The sequence below is a fragment of the Etheostoma spectabile genome, unplaced genomic scaffold (assembly GCF_008692095.1).
Source record: "Etheostoma spectabile isolate EspeVRDwgs_2016 unplaced genomic scaffold, UIUC_Espe_1.0 scaffold00004652, whole genome shotgun sequence".
In the NCBI taxonomy this organism is placed as follows: domain Eukaryota; kingdom Metazoa; phylum Chordata; class Actinopteri; order Perciformes; family Percidae; genus Etheostoma; species Etheostoma spectabile.
Genome location: NW_022603179.1, coordinates 1 through 17,757, shown reverse-complemented (window position 1 = coordinate 17,757; position 17,757 = coordinate 1). Strand labels below are relative to the sequence as shown.

The window sequence follows — 17,757 nt, the reverse complement described above, 5'->3', positions numbered from 1 at the left end:
TCCTGTTTTCATAACAACATGATGGAACAAGGAAGATAAAAACTTAGGATTATCAATGAGTAAGTCATAAGATAATGATATCATGACAACAATATTCGTTTCTCAGTCAACATCAATTGAAAACAAAAAAACAAAGAGGTCACCTATGACAAATCGTTGTTGTGTGAGCCCTTTTTTTCTCCCAGCATCAGGACTGTGATGTCCCACCTAGGTCGGGTTTGCCTTGATTTTTATACAAGTTTACATAAAAGTGGAGCAATGAATGACATGTTTGTATAAAGAGACATAACATCAAGTAAATAACATTTATGTAAATATATTAGATGTGATGCAAAGCACTGATCATGCCCACTTACGCACACGCGCTGCATGCACACGCGCTCATCACTCATCCAGCCTCTCTCTCTTCTCTTTGAATTTTCCTATTTTTGATCGAGGTGAAAACAAGCAAAGATGAATTTAAATCATTTGACGAAACCTTTTCTGCTCATAGTCTATCCCAAAGTATTATGTAAAAAAGATTCACAGACATTTAGATGTCACGCATATGTGGATAACCTATGTCAGACAGACTGCATCTAACATGACTTCTTAAAGCCATCATACTAAACATCCCCACATTAAAAACGGTTACCTGCTCCAAAGATGCCTTTGCGTTTGTAGGACGTTATGATTGTATCCCCTTAGAGAGGACTTATTTATATACAAGCAAATCAATTCAATAAAAGACATGTTGATTACTATAAAAAAGACAGTTCAATTAAGGTGTGTGGATATTGCGCACATGCTTTTCTATTTCTATTCACATTTGACACCAAGTGCATGTGAAGCCTTAAACCACATTAAAAACAAACCAAACTTATCTACAGTATCAGTATATCTGTGCAATCTCAAAGTAGAAGAAAAGGCAAACTTACGTTTATGTGCAATGGAAAGAGGACTGTGGGATAAGTGTTTTGCGCACTTCTGCGACCCCAAGTATTTAAAAACCACCGCAGGACGGAAGCCTCGTCGCTATTAATGCCTTGGTTGGTTCGCCATACGTAGGCTGCAGTAAGTATTCAAGGCAGCAGGTTCACCGACACACTACAGCTGTTCAGTTCCTCTGCTACCCAGTGCGTCCTGTGCGTTTCCAGCAGCTCCACCTTTATCCATGTGCCAAGAGCTGTGCAACCCAAAAAAAAAAACCGGGGTGTGGCCAGACCCAAACTCCATATTCACTGACATGGCCTGTTTGATAAGGTGACAAAATATTTACATGTGAGGGCTGATAAACTATGATTGATGATCACCACAAAGCAACAAAAGCAAAACACCAATCATGTTTTTTTAATTTTTTTTATTTTTTTATAAATGTCAGGGAGACATGGGCTACGTTGTGAGAAACCATAATGGAAAATATTAATTATAAAAACACAGTTTGAAGTCTGCTAGTGCTGTTGTGAAATCCTCCAGATACACCATTACATAAGACATGATTCATGAGAGAGGACACAGGCAGCTGAGACTCTGCTGATTGGAAAACAATACTCTTTGACCATGTCTGCCAACAAACAACCTCACGCTGTCAGCTGAATCTGAAGATGAAACATATCATTTGTGTTAAATATGTATTACTTATTCATTAGCCTACTTACTTCAATATCTATTTATTGAAAATAATTCTGGTACAGAATTACACAAACAAATATATATTCACATTTTAACACGTTGTTTTCATACATTTCTGAATTCCTTAAGGTGTCTACTTTTTGTCATGTGAAGGAATGAAGTGTGTGTTATGATTTAACAAAGCATGACACCATATTGTTGTAGTTGACACCCAGTAATTTGGGATACACTATTCGCAGAGAATTTTGGAGGGATTTCTTGTTTTCTTAACCTAAATATATGTCTTACCTTACATATATGTCTAAGGTTACTTGATATTATGTATTAGCCTACTATGACGTGTTTTTCCACCTTACCTTGCACTCTCTCCCTTAATCTCTTGATCTGCCTGTTACATGGTTACCATTCCATTCTGCAAATTGCCCTAGATTCATCATAGCTAGGGGTTAAACCGCAGATTAAACAAAGTGATCAGGAGCTCTGTAGACTCCAACTGCATCAGCAAGCACAAACATTGCTGCTTTAAAGTTACGCCACTACGGGCAAGGAAGGAAAGCCTATTTTTCAAAATGTTGAACTATTGCTCTAATATTACAAACTTTAGAGCTCCTAGTTGGAAAAGAGAAAAATACCCAAATCTTTTTTCCAATTAGGTATGTGGTGCTACATACTGTGGCTTAATCTTGGCGTAGATGAAAGGCAGCCGGGATGGCTAATGGACGAATACACCACTGACTGATCACTGTCATAAAATGCTTAGTGGTTACCATTTTAGGCTGGGTATCTGTCTACACCTAAAACAAGTTGTCAATAGTAAAGTAGGAATTAACTCAAAGCATAAAAATATGTAAGTTCTACATGGATTTGACATGCCATCCATTTTGCCTAATAAAAAGGTTATAGACATTTAATTTTAGTGAGATCTGTTTCCATGGTAATGTTCCACTCAAAATTGAACACCGGTCAAGCAAAGGAAGCGGGGTGACGGGGATTAATTAAAGCAGTCTCTCAACATCTTACATTACATCTTTCTTTTACATTCCAGTTTAAAAACTGTAAAAAAAAAATACAAAAGGGAAAGAGCAAAGGCCACCAACGGGCCATAATTACAAAGTAAAATGTCTATTACATAGTGCAGTGGGAGAAATTAAAATAAAGTGAGGGAAGATTTATGGCAATAGCAAGGGTGAGAAAATAGCTGTCACCTCTGTCTCTTATTATTGTTTGATGAATTCCTTTAAATTATCAATGTCAGATTGAAATTTTTTTCCGTGCCAGCGTATGTCATCTCAATTTCCACTTCATGTACACCACGTGTAAAGAAAATGAATTTAGTGTTTGCACTAGTGTGGATTGAAACAGTTTCTGTCTTTTTTGGACACAAAGTAAGATCATCTTTTTATCCAAATCTCGTCCAAAAGGCCAGTGCTTAACTGTGATCTCATTTGGATGAGTACTGTAATTGGTCATTCCCCCTGAGGTCGGGTGGTCTGCACGATTTTTTAACATATTATTTCTGCATTAATACAGAACATTACGCTTATTTAAATAATATATTAGTCAACATTATGGTTGTAGTTTGTAGTGCCCCTCAAGGATCTGTCACTCTTCTTTTGAAAGAGCTGAAATGGAACAATAATATCCTACACTTCTGTAAAATTGTTGTCAAATTGCAATCAGTGGCATCTGAGACAGACATACTCTTATTGTAAGGACAACGATACATTTTTTAATGGAAAAAAATGACAGTGTTGGTCTCTGATCGATATTAAATGCAATAGAGATTAAAACCGTGATTTACATGTTCTGTTGTAAGCTCTTAAGAAATTAGTATAGGACATTAGGAGACCGTGTGGTGTTCAACTCATAGCCAGGAAGGAAGGGAACACACTGACCCAAAACATCTTGTTATTTGTCACCCTAGGCTTCCGGCATCATTCATCACAAGCCCTTGAAGGGAAGTGTTTTTTAACACACACACACACACACACACACACACACACACACACACACACACACACACACACACACACACACACACACACACACATGCACAGGCCAGTCACAATTTTGTACACAATCAAAACATAGTGTTTAAATTTGAACCTTGGAGTTGTGAATATTGTTCTTTCTTCGTGTCCAGCCAAACCAAGCTTATGCACTGTTGCCTCCTTGCAACTTTTACCAGATGTCAATGTGAAAACTCTCAAAGAAGAGCAGTTTCCCATCTAAAACAAACCTCAAGAACAGCCTTTTTTCATCTTCGTAACATTGCCAAAATTAGGAACATCCTGTCTCAAAACGATGCTGAAAAACTAGTCCATGCATTTGTTACTTTCAGGCTGGACTACTGTATTTCTTTATCATCAGGATGCTCAAATAAGTCCCTTAAGACTCTCCAGCCGATGTAGAATGCCGCAGCGCGTGTTATGACAATAACTAAGTAATGAAATTCATTCTCAAGTGGAAAAAGCTCTCAGTCTCAAGTACCCTGATGTTGTTTGATAAGGCATGCACTGGAAGGATGGTTTCTTCGTACTATGAGTCTGCTGATCTGAATCTGTTAGAAGTTGACTTATGGATCAGATTTTAGGCTACCACACAGACCACTCATTGCAACCACTGCCTGAATATGAAAACTCTCAGGTTCTGTTGGAATTTCTGAGTCTCAAAGTCAACAAATCGGATAAATGTGTCTTTGAGTGAGGAGTAATTGCGGATTGCAAACATTTCCCCATGTTTTTGGTTTTCCGCAACTACATGGGCCAAAATTTTTTGGGAACCTAAAATGATTTGCGGACCAGATCAAAATTTGCAAGGGGACGGATTTGGCCCGCAAGCCTTGAGTTTGACACGTGTGTCAGACATATGAGAGTGAACATGTTGGTGGCACCATAATCAATTGCCAAACGGCCAGTGGCTCCAGAGAGAGGACAAATGCAGGACTCAAGGGGCAACCTTGGCTGACAGGGTGTGGTGCAGGGGGTGTGACTCCTGGACCAGCATAGCTGTCAGTTTACCCGGGACCCTTCTGTCTCCCACCTCTCTCACTGTGTCCAGAGGACAGCCCAGGTCAGAGCTGGATCTCTTGATCACCTTGTCCAATTTGTTTCTGTCCCTCTCAGTGATGCTGCTGCTCCAGCAGACCACCGAATGGAGGATGGCTGATGCCACCACACAGTCATAGAAAGTCTTGAAGAGGGATCCTGTCACTCCAAAGGACCTCATTTTCTTTAGGAAGTACATTCTGCTCTGACCCCTATTGTACAGAGCATCTGTGTTGTGAGTCCAGTTCAGTTTGTTGTTCAGGTGAACACCCAGGTACTTGTAAGTGTCCAATCTCTCGATGTCCATTCCCTGGATGTTCACCGGAGCAGACCGCCGTCTGCGAAAATCGACCACCATCTCCTTGGTCTTCCCCGCATTGATCAGGAGGTGATTTCACTGACACCAGTCCACAAAGTTCTGTGTCAGTCCTCTGTACTCTGCGTCGTCGTCATCAGTGATGAGGCCGACAATGGCAGAGTCGTCAGAGAACTTCTGCAGAACACTGCTGTCCGTGTTGTGTCTGAAGTCTGCCGTGGAGAGGGTGAAGAGGAAGGGGGCCAGGACAGCCCCCTGGTGGGCACCCGTACTACACATGAGACGGTCAGACACACTGTAACATCCCCTCACAAACTGTGGCCGGTTCGTAAGATAGTTCAGGACCCACTGTGACAGCAGGTGGTCCACACCAGTCCTCTCCAGCTTGTCCTTCAGAAGCGTCGACTGGACGTTTATGTTAAAAGCACTTAAGAAATCAAAAGACATGATTCTCACAGTGCTGCCGGGCTTCTCCTGATGGGCGAGGGCACAATGCTGCAGGAAGATGACAGCGTCCTCCACTCCGATGTTGGGCCTGTAGGCAAACTGCAGCGGGTGCATGGAGGGGCCCACTGTGGAGCAGAAGTGTTGCAGAACCAGTCTCTCCAGCGTCTTCATCGGGTGCGATGTAAGAGCCACCGGCCTGTAGCTGTTGAGGTCTTTAGGGTGCGGCGTTTTTGGCACCTGTACCACACAGGAGGTCTTCCACAGCTGTGGTACCACTCCCAGCTTCAGGCTCAGGTTAAATAGCTATGTTGTGACTACCTCAGTCTGAAATATTGTACACTCAAAATGCATTTAAGGCAACTTGACTGTCATCATTTAGTAGCAATTGCCATGCAGTTATAGCCTTGACAGTTTTAGTGAGATGGCACACTGAAATCAAAAACCCTAAGCCCTAGTAGCAGGAGCCGGGTACTCAGGTCACAGTCACACATGGGGAGGCAGCTGCTGTGTTTATGTCAAGTTTTGGTGCTGTAGAGCTTCAGGGGTGAGTTAGAAAGTCTCTATCTACGCTTGAAAATCCATCTTCATGTGTTTAGCCTCTGTTGAGCTTTTCAGTCCCATGGCCATGGGAATTGAAAAAGACAGATAATGTGTAATTTTTGAACTCATTAAATAATGTTTTTTGTGCTGTACATATTCTCGTTGGCATGGTTGAGGGTGCACTACAAACTGATAAAATACATGTTCAGCAATACTGGAACTAATAATGAAATATAAATAAATCTGTAAAATCTAAAATAAGATGCATAAGAGAATACTATAAAATTAGCTAAACAAATAAGTAAAAAAAAACTTAAATATAGAGTATTATTACTTTGTTACTTCCATATCTAACATTCAGTTAAGATGAACCAAAAAATGAACCAAACTCTCTCCTATTGCATCCAAAATATCTGCCTTGAATAATGATAATTAATTAATTAACGTTACTGTCAGTGTTTTGATTCTGAATGATTTGTTAGCCCTTCAGCTCTCTAAAATTCAAAAACTTGCTGTATTTGCTGGACTTACAGCTGCTTAGAAAACGATTGCAAGATGCTGGAAACCACTGCATGACTTGTCTATTCGTACAAGGACCCTATCCTATTTGGATGTCATATAAATGGAGCTCTCTACGGCTCGCATAAATGGAGAGCAACAAAAGACTTTGGACTCTTGGCTCAACATTGCTGAATCCTTGAAATCCATGCTGTACACTTGTGCTTTGGCCTCCTTGTTTCTGTCTGTGCATGTGTTTGGTCCCCGTGTGTCTCGTGTCCGTCTCTCTGTCAATGTCATTTGTTTGTTTGTTTGTTTGTGTGTGTTTGTGTGTCTTGTTGGTGAGCTGCGGGCTCCGTTCCTGAACAAGACTTATGTGCTTGGGTGCCGAGCTGCCTGTGCATAGCATAATATTAAAGGCATCTTACTTGTTCATCAACTTCCTCGACAGCCCTGAGGGTTTGCTGCTGCATTATTGCAGACTTTCTACAGAGCAAGTTTTTCTTGGTCTGTCACTGTTAAACAAACAGTAAAAAGCCTTCATTCTTACAACTGCAGCAACATAACTTGCATCATTTGCATCAAAAACGAAGCCAGAAGCAATGGACCCTGAATGAATCCAGGCAGTGTCCCCTGTTCCTTTTATTGTTTCATGTCTGGATGGGGAAAATTATGTGAACTCAGTTGTGACTGTGAGTGCTGTATCTGTAACCGTTTACATTTTAGATTCTGCTATATTTTTTATTGGTGCATGGTCCACACTCCTCAGCAATAATCACGTGTTTTAAATCTTTTAATTCATCATAAGAAACATAGTATAGAATCTGCAGTTAGCCTACTACACAAGATAAGATATTTTGGTATGAAAACCTGCATTTTTAATATACAAGCATCATGTGTCGTAAATACATGTCTGGCATTTGTAACAAAGCAAACCTTGAAACTTGAAAATCCATTGAACATCTCAACACGGTTCTCATAAGAAAAGGTTTTACAGTTTTGTTTATACTGGAGTAAGAGCAGTATGTCACCGTCATATTATAGAATACTGTTCATTTTATGTGTTTATATCATATATTTTAAATATGAACTCTATACATTGAAGATTGTATTTTATAGCATTTACCTATTCATCAGTGAGGAAGTATTTGGTATATGTATTTGATGTTAATCAGCCATAACATTGTCAACCCAGTGCTATTGACTTGGCATACTGCCAAAATGTATGCTCACTGCTAGTCACTAGAAGGATATTGTACATTTATACTTACACAAACAAGGCTTACGTGCTTATGTGCATAGCATAATATTAAAGGCATCTTACTTGTTCAGCAACTTTCTGGTCAGCCCTGAGGGTTTGCTGCTGCATTATTGTCAACTTTCTGCAGAGCAAGTTTTTCTTGGTATGTCACTCTTAAACAAAATAGTAAAAAACCTTAATTCTTACAACTCCAGCAACATAACTTGCATCATTTCCTGTTTATCATGATAGTAAACTAAAAGAAAGCCAGAAGCACTGGACTATGGGGTGCCGGACCACCTGAAATGAATCCAGGCAGTGTCCCCTGTTCCTTTATTGTTTCTTGTCTAGATGGGGAAAATTGTGTGAACTCAGTTGTGACTGTGAGTGCTGTATCTGTAACGTTTAAATTTTAGATTCAGCTATCTTTTTTATTAGTGCATGTTCCACACTCCACAACAATAATCACAATATTTAAAACTTCTGATTTATCATAGGAAATATAGTATAGAATCTGCAGTTTTGTTTTGTCTAACCACTATCTCCCTATCCTTTATAATAGACCAGTTAAGCCATTTAAAACGTGTTGTATTTGTTAGGTTTCAAAACCTTGCTGAGTGCTTGGTTAGTTATTATCTATTTGATAATAACGCAGTAAAAATGTAGGCATACATTAATACATGTTCATGGGCTTCTCACTTTCCAACAAATTGTCTTCAATTATACTTGTCAATTCATGAAAAAGAGTGTTCATAACTATCTAGTCTGCCTATGTTAAAGTTGTTATAAAGGCTATGTAAAGGCATGTATTTTAATCTAGGTGCTCTGCAAATCTTTCATCAGGGGAAAAAGGTTGAGGAGTATTTCTAATGAATTAAATTAGAATAATTACATCATTAAGACAAAGCAAATGTGGATAAGAATTAACACCACCCACAAGGCTTTGGCAACCCAAAGTTGTTCATATAAATAACTTCTGAGTAATTTATAAAGCATTAGTATATGATTTATTAACCATTAATAAAGACACTAGTTAGTAGGCTATACTTAAGAAAAGTATGGGTGCCTTATCAGAAAAAAGGAACTGTGCTTTGTTATTTTAGATCAATTCATAATCTCATAGCTGTTCTGTTATGTTAATAGTCAGGCTGAGAGTGTGACAGGACATGGGAAGTTAAAACAATGCATCTTTTTACTGGCTGTTTTTACTTATTGCAAAAGAAATGCCAAATGTAAACAACATGGAAATAGTCCAGGTTTGCCACACCATCCTCACGCTGCGGAGCAGCGGGGGGTCTGGTTATTCCACTTAACATTTCGGGATTGGAGAAAAACTGGCTCTGTTTTATTGGCATTTCTTTAAACCAATCAACATCGTCAAAGGTGGGCTCCGCACTGAGCCGCTGTAAAATAGTCGCGCAGAGAAAACTCAGATTTGACAGATAGTCCAGCAAGCTGTCTCAATTTACCATAGATCTGAGGAGCAGCCAACCAAAATTCTCATAAATCCAGCGAAGTTTAAAATTCCAACACAAAGCAAACGGAAGAAAACAGACATCGGCGAAAATACATCCCCGGATTTTCCGAGATCACCGGTGCAATCTCGGAAGTGGAACATCAAGGAGACTAGTGGTAGGGATTAGCCTTTGACTGATGAAAAAAGGTGTTTTTCCATATTTTACTGTTACGAACATAAAGTTTAGTGACTCCTTACACTAAATTAAGCTAACGCTAGCTCGACGAGCATCCGGTGTCATAAATAGACTACATGTCTGGCATTTGTAACAAAGTTAACTGCTTGAAAATTCAGAGAGAAATTAAGCGAAAAATGAATTTTTAATCACAGACAGACCTCCTGTCTCGATAGATATAGATTAGCAGACACTCTGCTGCGTCCCGCGTCGACGTGTCGCTCCAATGAACAGCAGCAGCCAATGGCTATCTAATACTATTAGCCACGTGACTCTGCTGGCTGAGCCGGTTCGTTGTGTAGCGTCAGTCTGGAGTCGCACAACTATGAAAACGCAACCGTTGGAGCAGGCAGCTTCAGCAGAAGCGGATCTCTCCAACCTCCACCGCCGATAGATGGATAAAAGCCACGCCACAGCTCTTCCTGAGTCTCAACGGTGAAGAGAATGGTATGTGATACTATCTGAGTGGTCAACTGCATTCCTCTGGGCTTGATAGTGTTGTCAAATTGACAATGAATGTTTGTAAAAAAAAACAAAAAAAAAGCCTAGGCTACTCAATTAGGACTACTAAACAGTAGGAGCATTATTTTCAACATCCACAGGAGACAATTGTTTTAGCATCTTGAATTCTAAATGCAAACAATATGCTATAAGCAGCGGTCGCACTGTGTTTTTTGGTAGCCTACATTAAAAAGTTGTAATAAGCCGTGGGCTAGCCTACTTTGTATCACATTAGACCATTTAACTAGAAATAGGCCTAATGTTGTTTTTCTTAGACAAAAGACTTAGGCTACAGTTATATCCTAATTAAAGGCCAAACTCCTAAATTATCCCAGTAGGCTTCCTTAATAGTAGCCTAGTAGGCTACACAATATATAATAAGCCTTACTTTATTAGACATAAAACAAACAGTTATAGACGCTATAAGAAACCATAGGTTACACCATGCAGTAACAAGGCCATAGAAACTCATATTGCGGTTTTAAATTAAAAAATATAGCCTGCTATATCTAGAAAATATCCTGTATTATGCCAATGTCTATTTAGAAACCAAAATAGAAGAATGTCACGTCGTCACCTCTGTCGCAACTTCATGCCTGGAGGCGCTCCGGAGTCCTGTGATGTTTGACATTACCAGTACTTTTCTTCTAATAAGCATAGGTATTTGGTTTCTAATTGGAGTGTAATTTTGTAAAATATGTTTTGTAGATACAGTAGGCTAGCTATAGTTTGAGTTTAACACGGCAATATGCATTTCTAGTTACAGCGTAATTTAGGTATGGTTTCTTATTTGCGTTTTTCTGTCCAAGAAAGAGCAGATCATTTCTTGTTTTTGTATAGTTTAAAATAAAGTAAGGCTTGTTATATGACATTTATGTACTAATTGCAGCGATTTGGGCGTAATTTAAGTGTTTGGCTTTTAAATTGTGTTTAACTGTTTTATTACATGATTTCTGGTGTTGGTCTAATTTGATACAAAGTGGGCTAAGGCTTATTACGTCTTTTTATTTTGTATCTGAAAATAAAGTGCGACCACAGGAACATATCCCCTCTGTCCATTGTTCACAATATCAAACTGTCTCTCTTTGTTCACAGTCCCAGAAACCCTGGATAGAAAGCACTTTCACCAAGCGGGAATGTGTGTACATACTTCCAGTGTCAAAGGACCCCCACAGGTATGTGCTTAGATGTACTGTAGTGTGCCTTGTGGTGATAACAATGAAAACTGTGTAATTGTATCGTGTGTGAAGCCCAGACCCTAACCACCACTTTTCAAAGAGTAAGTGAGTCTGTTTACACACAATTTAATGGTTATGTCTGTCATTATAATTGTAGTGTTAATTGAGGGGGGAGAATAAATAACCTTCCTTAATGTCCTCAACTGTCTACTGAGAGCTTTCGTCTTACTAGGAGAGATCAGATCATTATAACCGTCTTTGTATCTTTGCAAATGTACTTCACATTTAGGTGTTTTGTATTTATTGACATTGAAAATCAATTAATAATTATGTTGCTGTTAAATTCCTTTCAGATGCCTTCCAGGATGCCAGATTTGCCAACAGCTAGTCCGGTAGGTATCTGTTTGGTCTTTTTTTCCCCTCATTCTTTGTAATTGACGGGATTAAAATTAAAAAATGTAACGTCAACGTCCGGATGCACATTCTTGCATGAGATGATTAAAGGTGTGAAAACAAAAACACTTAGGGGTAGGGTTAGGGTTAGCTTACGTCCTTGATTGTAATAATACATTAATGAGCCACATTAAAAGTAGAGGTTAAGATAAGTTTTTATTTTTTTTATTTATGTAATATTACTGGGAGAGATTTGGATGTTTCAGATTAATTTTTATCATACGTCTCATATGCAGTTTACAGTGGCTAACATTAGCTATTGGTTTCGTTAAAAAAGGTTGTCTCCAGCAGACTTTTTTAATGTTTTCAGTTAAGAACTATACAAAATGGTCTTATATGAACTTGATGGATATATACATAATTGCATGGTAAAAGACCAGACAAAATGTATTTTTTTGCATAATATAACACCCTGCTTTTAAATATCTGTTATATAGCCATTATAAATGTGCCATAAATGAAGCATGCACTATTGCTAATATTATGTTGTACCTTTTGTGTTCTACAACATTGCTGCTAAGATGCATAGACTGTATAAAACAGAATAAGTAGTTTATTGTATCAATTAAAAGTGATTCTGTTCGCCCTCAAGATGCTGCTGTGGACGGCTGGTGCGGCAGCATGTTGGCTTTACAGCCAGCTTGGCCCCGAAGTACTCGGACGTGAGGCTGGGTGAAAACCCCAACCTGTCCATGCCGAGCTGGAGGAGTGGTCGGTGGAAAAACACACAGAGGCGAGTCCCACTGATGCCTACGGTGTAATCAATTTCCAGGGAGGGTCTCACTCATACAGAGCCAAGGTAGGAGGGCAAATCTTCTCCGCTGAAGAGCATGTCGTTCATGTAAAAAGAAATCTTGCGAGACTCGATAACTTCACTATGGATTGTTGAAGAATGGTCTAACGCAGTATTTTAAGGTTTTTTCTTCAATCAAGATATGTGTAGACTCATCGACATTTATGTACATACATTGAACCCTATGTACTAATGTAATAGGCAGGATTTCTCAAATTACTTTAATCACCATGAACATTGCGTTAGTATGTCATTGTTAACCAACAAACTCAAAATAGAAAAAGGAAAAAAATGAAGAGATCAAGTTTCTCCTCTTTAAGCGTACCTTCCATGGTGCCATTTTAATGCTACAAAGCACTCACCCGCCGTTAGCATTCCATTGACTGCCATTCATTTTGGCACCACTTTGACAGCAAATAACTTTACATCTGTAGCGTTTAAAGACTCTATTTGTCCATTGTTTATTTCTAAAGAAACACTACAATGTATAAAAGGCTCCATTACCATGTAGCTCTCGTTGCTCCGTAGCAGACGTTTTTGTAAAAGTAGGCTAACGATTGTGTCATAACCAAGCGACTTGGTGTACCCTAGTAGTATAGTCACGGTCATAGTCACCGTTTTGTCAGGAGAAGCTTGCAGACAGTTTGGACTTACATTAGCTGTTTAGGTTTAATTACTAATGTTAACTAGCATTTTAGTTAGCAATAATTAGCCTGTGCCTATGTTGTCTCCTAACATATACCTACGCTCTCCGTCTCTGCAAGATTTGGAATGATTGAGATTTCTCTTGGCACAGCTACCAGAAGACTTAGAACTTTCAGAAAGGTTGCCCACGTCACATATACGTCGTTAAGGTCAGTTGGAGGCTGCGCAGTAACGCTCAGCACTCACCGGGAAAAGTGCTTTAAATAGCCTTTACTGGTCTCCGTCCAGAGCAATGGGATCTGTTGGTCCTGCCAATGGTATCGACGTTCTGCAACCGGTGGAAATCAGGTGTAGTGCCCACTGCACTAAGGCCAGGCTGGCAAGGATCTACCAAACCCATAATCTTTGTTACCCTCGGTGAAGAGGCCAGCCAGCAGACCAATACATATGCTCTGGTTTTGCCCAAGTCTTAATTCATTCTGGATGGGTGTTTTTTAAATCTTTCAGTGAAATGTTTTAAATCAAAATAGACCCCGACCCAGTTTGTGCCCTCTTTGGCGTAAGACCAGGAAAATCTCAAGCTCAGCTACCAGATAAGACAGTTGTGGTCATAGCACTCACCACACTTGTGGCTAGATGTTTAAACCTTTTGAAGTGGAAGCAACAAGTTCCCCCATCCTTTGCTCATTGGGTGAAGAATATGATGAATATGACATTTTAAAACAAGAAAAAATGAAAAAGATCTTCCAAACATTTAGTATTGTATGGAAGCCTTTTTTAATTTTTTTTTTTTACCTTTTTTGACTCTCTCCAAGATCCCCTTGATAAAGAGTAGAGTAGATAACATATCAATTTACCATAACAAAAGAGTGAACCCCCCCCCATATTATTTACCTGTATTTTTTTGAATTATTTTCTTTTTCTATTTCTTTCTTTCCCCTTTCCTTCTTTGTTCTTTTTTGTTGCCTTTCAACTCCATTCTCACCTATCCCACAATAACCTGTATGAACAGTTCCAGTCCGGTTTCCGCTCCCTCCATAGCACTGAAACAGCACTTGTCAAAATCACCAATGACCTCCTCATTACAACTGATTCTGGACTCCTCACCATCCTCATACTTTTTCCGTCTCCGCCCCTTGGTTCATCCCCGATCTTCGTCTCATGAAAGCCAAAGGTCGTCAACTCCCCACACAACTTGTTAAAGCGTGCCTTCCCTCCCTGGTCCCCCTCATCTGCAAATTTAACATTCACTTCCACTGTTACGCCGATGACACCCAGCTCTACCTCTCCACCAAACCCTCGTCCACTCTTCCGCCCACCTCCCTTACAGATTGCATCTCTGAAATAAAAACTTGCCTCACCCAAAACTTCCTCAAATTAAACAGTAATAAAATCAAGGTTCTCCTCAATGGCACCAAATTAACTCTTTCCAAACAGACAGTTTTTTTCTCACTATTGATAACTGCTCATTTATCAACATTGATTCATTCCCCCTTTTAAAGTCACAACTCAAAACACATCTGTTCAAAACTGCCTATTCCACTTAAATGTCTATTGCTTTGCCTTTTCTGTTGTTTTAGTTGTTTAATATTTTTTTGGTGTTTTAATGTATGTATACCCTGTACGGCGTCCTCGAGTGCCGAGAAAGGCGCCTTTAAATAAATATATTATATTATTATTATTATTATTATTATTATTATTATTATTATTATGTGTTATGTACATATATGTGTTAATGTATCTTACTTATTGATTGTTTATAATAATTGGTACAATGATGTTGTTGTTTTTTGTATTAACTTTCTTCAAAATCAGTAAAACTTTTTTTTTTTTAGAGATGTAGAGCTGACACTATAAGACAATTAATCAACTATTCATTTTTCAACCAAGCACTGCTTGGTTTTAGCTTCTCGGATATTGCTGCTTTTTTCTACTTTATATGTTCATGTCAACATGCTGTTCTTTTATCTGTGCAAACGTGGGCAGTATGTTCGTTTGGCCCACGACTCGCCGCCAGAGAGCATCCTGCGGCTGATGCTGAAGGAGTGGCATATGGAGCTTCCTAAGATCCTCATCTCTGTCCACGGAGGAGTTCAGAACTTTGAGCTGCACCCACGCCTCAAGCAGGTGGTAGGCAAGGGCCTCATCAAAGCTGCAGTCACTACCGGGGCCTGGATACTCACCGGAGGGGTCAACACAGGTGTGCAGTCAGAGAGAGATTATTTAAGTCTTGAATGAGAAATAACAAACGTCCAGAATAATGGGATAAATGTTTAGCTCATGGCAGTGTTTTTCCTGAATAGAGAAAGTTGTGGCACCTCTTCAGAGAAGTTTATGGCCAGCGCCAAAATGTCCCCCTCATCCACAGCTGCTATGTTGTACAGATGTGGCTGTTGCTGCTGCAGCTAAACTGATGAAAAGAGTTACAGTACATTGATAAGATTGAGGACCAATTCACATTAATTCAAATGGTGCCACATTTCGGTACATAAGGTTTCCCAGTTTGATGGTAAAGGATGTAACCTGGTTTAATTTGTGCAGCCTTATTGCTGTGACATGTGAGATTAATTGGATTTTATAGTAGGCTCCTGCTTAACTAATCAAATACAAATGAGCTACACAGTGCTTTCTAGTGTGTTGTAACATAACATAACGCCACGGTACGGCAACCCGTTTCTTCTGGAAAAATCCTGCATGGGAAAATAATACAGCCAACGTGTAATTGTTAAACTGCCTTCTGAGTGTCATAAAGAATTGGTGTTATTGTTATTGAATGGATATTGCAGCTAAATAACTTATACTTTCCACCCCTGCTCCCTCACACATTCTATGCATGAATACTTACGCACATTTACGTTGTACTCTGGCACTATGGCAGAAGTTATATACCGGGCTCTAAGCGTGTCATTTGGCTATGTCGTGGCCGAGGTGTGTCTGCAGCTACAGCGCAACGTTAAGATGGTGTGGTCTGATCATAGTGTTTAAATCATTGCTCACAGGGTCAATCACCCAGACCAGCCTCTGGCACCCTGACCAGTTTATTGATTGTTTAATGTATTCTTTCTAAAGGTGTGGCTAAGCATGTGGGAGACGCTCTCAAAGAACACTGTTCAAGATCATCAAAGAAATTTGCGCTATTGGGATCGCATCCTGGGAGTCATTGAAAACAGGAACGATCTCATTGGCAGAGACGTAAGATGCAGCTTTAATTTGTTCAAGATTGTTTCAAAAGATCTTGATACTTCGACAGCAATTCCTAAAATACCCGATAACCTCGCAATCTATTTAATGTTGAGTCTTTTTCATGACAGAATTAATTTAGTCATAGCCCAGATTGTTTATTGATAAACAGAAGTCATTTTTCCTTTTTTTTGCTCACTCTCCTATCCTCTTTCCTTCTACTCCTTTGTGTCAATCTGTCAACTCTGCAGATTGTTGCTCCGTATCAGACGCTGCTGAACCCTCTAAGCAAACTAAACGTTCTCAACAATCTGCATTCCCATTTCCTCCTGGTGGATGATGGGACAGTAGGCAAGTACGGCGCTGAGGTCCAACTGCGGCGGGACCTGGAAAAGCACATCAACCTCCAAAGAATACACGCACGTAAGAAAACTGAAACTTCAATACAATAGTTTCCAGTGCTTGGATTCTTGAAAGACATCCCTTTAGCAGCAGTCTTGGACTCTTCTGAGATAATGCAGTGTCATTGTTTGTGTCTGGAAAGCCAGAAACATTACCTTACTTATTACTCATCTCCCTAGTCAAAATACATTTCCCGTGCTAAATTACGGAAATCAAGAGTGTCCCATAATTAAACATTTGCCAACTTGAGTTTGTCATTTTGTTGTTGGGGCTTTGAATTTGTACATAACAAAGGTTCAACTCCACACTGTGTTGTACATGATTTTAAATGTGAGCCAGTGCCTCGAATTCAATCAAATATACTGCCCTCTTCTTTAAAAAAAAAGCCTAACTTAAATTCCATGTTATGCTTTTTCTTTTACTTGCTCATGATGGTCAGTGAACATAAAGTTGTCAGAAATGTCCATGAAAATGTCCCTAATGCTCAGAAATGCCTGCCACAGGTTGGCACATCACTTTAATTTTGACTACAAATGCATCATTGATGCAACTGTCACTTGGGTGGAGCTGTGTTAATAGAATAACTTTAGAGCTGAGCCCACTCTTCATCTTCCTTCTTGTAGGAATTGGTCAGGGTGTTCCTGTTGTGGCCCTGATAATTCAAGGGGGTCCCAATGTGATCCTGACTGTGCTAGACTACCTTCAGAAGAGCCCTCCTGTCCCAGTGGTGGTGTGTGAGGGGACCGGCCGTGCTGCTGACATACTGGCCTATGTCCACAAGCAGACTGAAGAGGGAGGGTAGGACACACACACACACCCACACACAAAACAAAAAACATACTGTTTAGTCTTGATTTTTTTATTTGTGTAATGACAAATTAAATATGAACAACAGATAGGAAAGGAAAAACTGAAAGGAGAAACAGTAGGTTCCAAACAGAGAATTAAACTGCATATATTATGCTTTTTGGTTTTTCCCTTTCTTTTATTGCGTTATACTAGTGTAGTGCACGTTGAAAATGTGCCTGTTTGGAACTGGCCAATTGCTTGGCCTGTACAAGCAATAACTGCTTGTAGAATTCTTTAAACCAAATACCCCAAAATTACTTACAACAGGATCCCAAACCACTTAATATGCAACTCCACAGTACAGCCTACTAATGACTTACAGTGTAGGCACTTCTACATCAGAGAAGACATTGTACTACTATATTT

The 17,757-nt window shown here is 39.5% G+C and overlaps 1 pseudogene; it reads left to right on the top strand.

Annotated features, from left to right (window-relative positions):
* Positions 1-9,714: 9,714 nt before the first annotated feature.
* On the top strand, positions 9,715-17,344 carry LOC116677249 (transient receptor potential cation channel subfamily M member 7-like; annotated as a pseudogene).
* The last annotated feature ends 413 nt before the right edge of the window (positions 17,345-17,757 follow it).